The 6,000-nt window shown below is 52.1% G+C and overlaps 1 pseudogene; it reads right to left on the bottom strand.

The window, feature by feature from the left end:
• Nucleotides 1-820: 820 nt before the first annotated feature.
• The window catches only part of LOC132344457 (testis-specific Y-encoded protein 1-like), a 75,258-nt pseudogene continuing 70,078 nt past the window's right edge, over nucleotides 821-6,000 (bottom strand).

Here is a 6,000-nt window from a genome sequence, read left to right as displayed (position 1 = left end):
TTACTCAGCACCTCCTTTCCTGTCGCCTTCATCTCTGCATCTGCCCTGGGCTGGATACACAAAAACACACACATAAACACAGCCAACACAAGCACATGTGTGTATACACACATGCTTGGCATGGGGACACAAATGCAAACAGGGAATGCAGGTGTTTCAGGAGCTGAAGACGCCCATGTCCAGCAATGTCGGAGATGGTGTCAGTAGGCACCATGTCCTGCCTTTGGGGCTCCCTGTCCACCTCTTCCCAAATTCATCCGATTTTCCCAAGGCAGCCTGAAGCCACTTCGAGCGCAGCATGTGTGGTGGTGGTGGTGAGATCCGAGTGGTGAATGTGGAAATTCACCCAAGATCCCAAAGTCAGCACACAGGTGCACTGAGACCACTGAGATGATGCCCTTTCAATGATAGGCCATCGCAGGGTAAGGGGCGGGAGTGAAGGGCCCAGTTAATCTCAAACTCAGTGAGCAGCAGGAGGCTGGAGGATGGCAGGACCCAGGGATGGATGATTCTGACACAGACCCTTAATTCACCCTGCCTCTAGGACTCTAGAGTAATAGGGTATCACCTAGGTATCACCTAGGACTCTCGCACTGCAACCATAGCTGACTTGAGGGAGACTTACTTCACTCACAGACACACCGAGTCCCCCATGCCCCCAGTCTCAGCAAGTCACCTGCTACATGCATAACCCAAATTTTGGCTCTGCAGCCAGATTGCATGAGCCTGAGCATCCCATTTGGGAAAGGATAGTGTCCCGGCTACGATAAGGCTGTCCCTCAGGGCCTACCTCCAGACCCCCTCACCACATGTGTTTCTGTCAGTTATCTCTGATGGAAGAACCTTCCTCCCTGAGGTAGTACTTCAGGGGATCGTCCCACACGTCATTGCTGATGAGCTGCTGGCAACATGAGCAAGGTCAACCCAGGACTGACCAGGCCCCGAACCTTCCCATGAGCAGCCAAGAACTCCAACATCAATCACCAACTTTGTGCAGGCCCAAAGCAACCCCACACCAGCAATCCTGTTTGATTCTGGGCCATTGTGGCCTGACAGCCAGTTGAGAAATTTAAGGCTCCTGGTGTCTAGACTGTGGCTGGGGGATCCCCATTCAAAGTCCCAGAACCAGTGGACTGGAGTGGAATGACAGGCTCTGTACCCTGTGGAAAGACAGGGGAGACTGGGGTGGACTCCACAGGTGGAGCATCTACATGCTTGCACACCCACATTCATCACCCTGGGAGCCACGTTTTACCACTGATGTCAAGGTAATACTCCTTAATGATCATGGTGTTCAAGAAGTAGGAGTTGTCCTGAAAGGAAAAGACCAGCTTGCAGGGGGACTGCAGATGGTTCTGCACCTGCACCTGCCAGGATAGGGAGGAGGGAAAAGGTGCAAACTTCTAGGGGCCTCAGCTTGCCTCCCAGGCAGGCATTAACAGCTTCCACAATGCCTCTCTAAAGTCTCACAGTGCAGCAACATGGCTATCAGGATCCTCCCACTCCCCGCCAGGTCCCATACCCACCCTTCCTCAGTCTCCCTCCCTGACGTTCAAGTCTATCATGTAGCGGAGAAAGTCTTGATCTTGGTTGCTGATCATGACAGAAACTTGAGTGTGGCTAATATTCTGCTTTAGGTCAAGAAGCCATTCAAGGAGCTACATGCCAGGCCAAAAAGAGCCAGGAGCATCAGTCCTAGTCTGGGGTGAAACAAGGATACTGGAAAAGGCATCTGCAAGGAGCTGGGTACTGCCTGTTACCTGGCCACCACTGATGCCATCAGGCTTTGCCATACCATCAGACACACTCATGGCTCTGGGCCCCTTGTTGTGGTGTGCATCTGAGGTGGTCTGCATTCTCCAAGCAGGGGCTATTTCTGACCACTACTGTTCTCCTCCAAACCTGTGTATGCTGGGTAGTGGCATGTCACTGCTTACATGGTCAGATTTGCAGTCCTGTGACAATCCGTGTTTGAAAGCAAAGGGGTTGTTTGTGTGTGTGTGTGTGTGTGTGTACGTGTGTATGTATGTGTGTGTGTGTTGTGTGTGTGCATATGAATGACTCACATGTCTCAGCTATATGCCAGGATCACCCACATTTACAGCAATAACTGTGTGCCGATGCTGCTCTGGTGTACCATCTCTGGTCATTCCTGACTTGGAGGCCTCAGATGCTGCTCCTCCTCAGATGCAGGCCTGAAGGAGACACTCAAAGGTATGGCTGCAACGTGTACATATGTAGCCCTGCCCAAATCCTACTCGGCTGGGCCTTTGGAGCTTGCCAATTGCCCAGGACCACATTTCTTTCAGGGGCCTCCAGTGCCCTTCCTGTGCCCTCGCCCCTCCCCCTCCTCCTGCTCCTGCCCCATCTCCTCCTCCTCATGAGCAGCAGACCCAAAGGAGCAGCAGAAAGGATACAGTTTTGGCTCAGAAGCCAGGGATGCCCTGGATGATGGCACTCCCCCAAGCCAAGTGATGCTTCCTCCTCTGATGGTAGGCCCTGTGGTTTTGCTCACACTCAGAGCTCAGTTCCACCTGCAGGGCGGCCAGTGCCTTCAGGACATCTAGCACTTGGTGCTCACTCGGGCCTCCCGGCCTGTCCTGGCCTTGCTCCTCCACCGTCTTCTCCTCCAGCTCTTGGGAGGACCACTGTTCCCGCTGCTCATCTGCCACAGCCTCCACCTCTTCCATGATGTCTTCTGCAAGCAGCTGGAACTTCCACCCAATACCTGCCACATCTCCGTCCACCAGGGTCTCGCTGTCTTGCACTGCCTCCACCCTAAAGAGGATGGCTTCTTCACCTGGCGTGACAACTGGTGGTTGCAAGGTTCCAGCTGCACACAGCATCAGGACGGCAGATCCAGGGATGAGGGATGGGGGCTTCTTCCTGAGTACTGGGGCTCACAGCTAAGAAGGTCGGGGGTTCCAGGACACTTCCGCCTTCCTTTGATTGCCTCTCATGCTCCTCTTGGCCTAAGCTGGGGCAGATGTGAAGGGACACGATATAACAGCACAGACAATGGTGCATAATGGCGGCCCAGGCTGCAGTAAACCTGTGGGACCCACTGGCTCTTTGGGGGTGGGGAGTGAGGGGGATCGTCAGGAGGCGGGGATTGGTGTGTTGGGGATGGCGTGAGGCCAAGGAAAGGGGTGCCGCACAGCCCAGGCCAGGGTGAACAGGCCCTGGGACATCAGCGGAAAACAGGCAGGAGCCTAGGCTGTGAGCCACGCACAGGCTCCTTGCCCAAATCTAGACCAAAGGCAGAGAGGGTAGTGGGCGGCACCCTTATGGACATGCCCCTAGACCGGAGGGCACCTTCCGCGGTTCCTGTGCTCCGGTGCCCCGACGTGGCCAGATTCTGCCCCAGGAATGTAGAGGGTTTTGCATGTGTCTGGGGTAGCCCCAGGCGCTGTCATTGACCTGGCTCTGGAAATTCCGACCACGGGTTCCTGCTCCGCAATCCAAACAATACACTCCTGTGTCCCCCAGAACCGGCAATAACTGGGAGCTCTCCCTGACTATCCAAAGGATATGCGGGGGTGCCAAGTGGCTGGATAATTTTCTTCATGGGACAGGGAGCCTGTTGCTGTCCTGATGCTAGGGGATTAGGGAAAAACCCCCAAATTTGCTACAGTTGATCTTCACTGTTCAGGGAGACCAGAGCCTTAGGGTGCAGAGCTCGCTCTTTGTCTCTCTATCTTTGGCAGGACCTAGACTCGTTCAGTCGGAGAAGTCAATGGCACCCCACTCCAGTACTCTTTCCTGGAAAATCCCATAGATGGAGAAGCCTGGTGGGCTACAGTCCACAGGGTCACTAAGAGTTGGACACGACTGACCGACTTCACTTTCATTTTTCACTCTCATGCTTTGGAAAAGGAAATGTCAACCCACTCTAGTGTTCTTGTCTTGAGAATCTCAGGGATGGGGGAGCCTGGTGGGCTGCCATATATGGGGTCGCACAGAGTCGGACACAACTGAAGAGACTTAGCAGTGGTAGCAGCAGACTCGTTCAGTGCAGTGACCGAGATGTTGGCTCAGGAGTGTTTGTCAGGGTCTTGAACAAATGTAGGAACCAGCCCATTCATTGTAGTGAGTGTTATGTGGGCTCAGGAGTATTTGTCGTGGCTTGAACATGGGCAAGAACCCATCTGCTTCAGTACAGGGACTGACATGTGGGTTCCAGAGTATTTGTCAGGGTCTTGAACAAGGGTAGGATCCAGGCGGCTTCAGTGCAGGGAGTGAGATGTGGGATCAGGGGTGTTTCCTGGGGGGCAGGGAGTTGAACAAGGGGAGGACACACCTTAGTTCAGGGGCAGGGAGCTAGGTGTCGGCTCAGGATTGTTTGCCAGGGGGCTTGAACATGGACAGTGCATGGACAGAGATGTTGGCTCTGGAATGTTTGTCGGGAGTTTGAACAGGGGCAGGACCCAGCCTAGTTCAGTGCAGGGACTGGGATGCAGGCTCAGGAGTGTTTGTCAGGGTCTTCAACAAGGGCAGGACCTAGACTGCTTTTGTGCAGGGACCGAGATGTGGGTTCAGGAGTATGTGTTGGGGGATCTAACAAGGGCATGATCTAGACTGGTTCAGTGCCAGGGATGTGATATGGACACAAGAGTGTTTGTTGGGGTCTTAAACAAGGGCAGGACCCAGGCTAGTTTAGTGCAGGGACTGAGATGTGCGCTCAGCAGTATGTGTTGGTGGATCTAACAAGGGCATGACCTAGACTGGTTCAGTGCACGAACTAAGACGTAGGTTCAGGAGTATTTATCGGGGTCTCAGAGCAGGGAGTGAGATGAGGGATCAGGAGTGTTTTCTAGGGGATTGAACAAGGGCAGGAGAGACCTAATTTCAGGGGCAGGGAGCGAGTTGTGGGCTCACGGTTGTTTGCCGGAGGCTTGAACAAAAGGCAGGACTCAGCCTGCTTCAGTGCGGGGACTGAGATGTGGGCTCAGGTGTATGTGTTGGGGGATCTAACAAGGGCAAGACATAGACTGGATCTTGTGCAGGGCATGAGATTCAAGTGTAGGACCGAGCCTAGTTCAGTGCAGTGACCGAGAGGTTGGCTCAGGAGCATTTGTCGAGGCTTGAACATGGGAAGGACCAACCTGCTTCAGGGCAGGGCCCGAGATGTTGGTTCAGAGGTATGTGTCGGGGGACTAACTAAGGAAGAACCTAGACTGGTTCAGTGCAGTGACCGAGATGTGGACTCATGAGTATTTTCCAGGGGTTTGAGCAACTGCTGGACCCAGCTTAGTTCAATGCAGTGACCGAGATGTGGGCTCAGGAGTGTTTCTCAGGGTTTGAACATGGGAAGGATACAGCCTGCTTTTGTACAGGGACCAAGACGTGGGCTCAGGACTGCACTGGAAAAAGGTGATTCCATTACTAATGAGTGTAATGCCTATATATAACAATTAGGTGTAACTAGTCCATTGTGCCATTTAGGAGCACCTCAAGATGCAAGGCAAATGCAAGGAAGTAGGAAAGGGGGAATTAACAGTACCACAATTATAATGGGGGACTTTAATACCCCACTCACACCTATGGATACATCAACTGAAAAGAAAATTAGCAAAGAATCATGAGCTGTAAATGTACTTTTGTGTGTTATCTGCCTTTACACTTACTGTAATGCCTCTAGTATGGCAGGAGGAGATACAATATAGTTGGCCATATTTAGTAGTGTCAGGAAGTTACCTAGAACAATTGGTAGAGTTGGGAAATTGATAGAAAACTCCTAATACAAAGATGTACCTTCTAACTAGTGCTATCTTCCTTTTTCATAAGTGGAGAAGTACTCACCAAGAAAGTGAAATCCCAGATATCAGGTTATATGATCTCATAATTGGAATTTTCCTAAGATAGCAGTCTACATGCATATAAGTGAGTCCTGGCTCGAGCCCCATTAATTATGCTAAATGTTAGAACATGTCTGATAGAACACATCTCCGACAAGTCTCACACACCCTTCCTAAATTAATATCTCTTGAATTTCTAAGC

Source organism: Bos taurus, chromosome Y (genome assembly GCF_002263795.3).
Source record: "Bos taurus isolate L1 Dominette 01449 registration number 42190680 breed Hereford chromosome Y, ARS-UCD2.0, whole genome shotgun sequence".
NCBI classification, from domain to species: Eukaryota; Metazoa; Chordata; class Mammalia; order Artiodactyla; family Bovidae; genus Bos; species Bos taurus.
The sequence above is the reverse complement of the archived record's forward strand: the minus strand, read 5'-3'. Positions and strand labels throughout refer to the sequence as shown.